Genomic DNA, 1,885 nt, shown 5'->3' on the forward strand with positions numbered 1-1,885 from the left:
ATGTATCTATCATCAATCTCTCTTTGTCATCCATCTGTTATCTATATTTATTATCTATCTCTATTATCTATCTATATCTACCTATATCATCTATCTCTATTATCTATCTATCTATCATCTCTATCAGGCTTGCATAAATAAATAATCTATATCTATATATCTATCTAGCTATCATTCATCAGTTATCTCTATCGATCTATCGATCTATCGATCTATCGATCTATCTATCTATATCTATCTATCTATATCTATCTATCGATCTATCGATCTATCGATCTATCTATCTATCTATCTATATCTATCTATCTCTATCTATCTATCTATCTATCTATCTATCTATCATGAGGTCACTAAGTCGGAAGCAACTGAACAAAAATCTATTTCTGTATCTTTATGTATCTATCACCAATCTCTCTTTGTCATCCATCTGTTATCTATATTTATTATCTCTCTCTCTCTATCCATCCATCCATCCATCCATCCATCCATCTATATCTACCTATATCATCTATCTCTATTATCTATCTATCATATCTATCTATCTATCTATTCATCTATTCATCTATCTATCTATCTATCTATCTATCTATCTATCTATCTATATCAGGCTTGCAAGGGACATTAAAAACAATAAAAAGGGCTTCTTTGCTTACGTCAATAGAAAAAGGAAAAACAAGGAGGCGATAGGGCCTCTTCGAGGAGAAGATGGGGCAATGCTGACAGGGAGTAGGGAAAAGGCAGATCTACTTAATGCCTTCTTTGCCTCGGTCTTCTCACAAATAGAAAGTCACCTTCAACCTCAGCAAGATGGAGTGGATGAGGGATTAGAGGACTTCCAACCCCAAATTGGGAAACAAGTCATCCAGGAATACCTGGCCGCTCTAAACGAGCAAAGATACAGAATGGGGGACAATGCCTGGCTCAAGAGCAGTACGTGTGAAAAAGATCTTGGGGTCCTCATGGACAACAAGTTAAACATGAGCCAACAATGTGATGTGGCGGCAAAAAAGGCCAATGGGATTTTGGCCTGCATCAATAGGAGCATAGTGTCTAGATCCAGGGAAGTCATGCTCCCCCTCTATTCTGCCTTGTTAGACCACAGCTGTGTTGTATACACCAAGAAAATCCAACAAATGCTACGTCCAGCAAAGGACGAGAGGGATCCTCTCGCTTTTGCAGGAGTCTACCGTACACCATGCAGCTGTGGACAAGTCTACAGAGGGACCACCAAACGCAGCAGCATTGCCCAAACACGAATCAAGGAACATGAAAGGCACTGCAGACTAACTCAGTCAGAGAAGTCAGCCATAGCAGAGCACCGGATGAACCAGCCTGGACACAGCATATTATTGGAGAACACAGAAATGCTGGACCACTCTCACAACCACCATGGCAGAAGACACAGAGAAGCCATTGAAATCCACAAGCGTGTGGACAATTTCAACAGAAAGGAAGAAACCATGGAAATGAACAAAATCTGGCTACTGGTATTTAAAAACTCTAAAATTACAACAACAATCAGGGACAGCTAATCACCTCTCAACAAAAGATTGCCCCAGGCACTAACAAGCCCAGGGGCAACTCAACCCATTACGCAAAGTAAGCATTTGCAGTATAGTTGATTTTGCCCAGGGGCGCTCTTGAGGCGCTTTGGGCAGAAAATAGACCTTGACATATGCGAGTTGTAGTTACTGGGATGTATAGATCACCTATCAAAGAGCATGCTGAACTCCACCAATGATGGAATTGAACCAAATATGGCACACAGAACTCCCACGATGAACAGAAAATATATATCAGTGATTGGTTGGGGGAGGGTGCCAAAATACTGTTTGCTTACCATTCAAAAATTACCTAGGGCTGCCTCTGAAGAAGCCACACCAAA

The sequence above is a fragment of the Anolis sagrei genome, chromosome X (genome assembly GCF_037176765.1).
Source record: "Anolis sagrei isolate rAnoSag1 chromosome X, rAnoSag1.mat, whole genome shotgun sequence".
NCBI classification, from domain to species: domain Eukaryota; kingdom Metazoa; phylum Chordata; class Lepidosauria; order Squamata; family Dactyloidae; genus Anolis; species Anolis sagrei.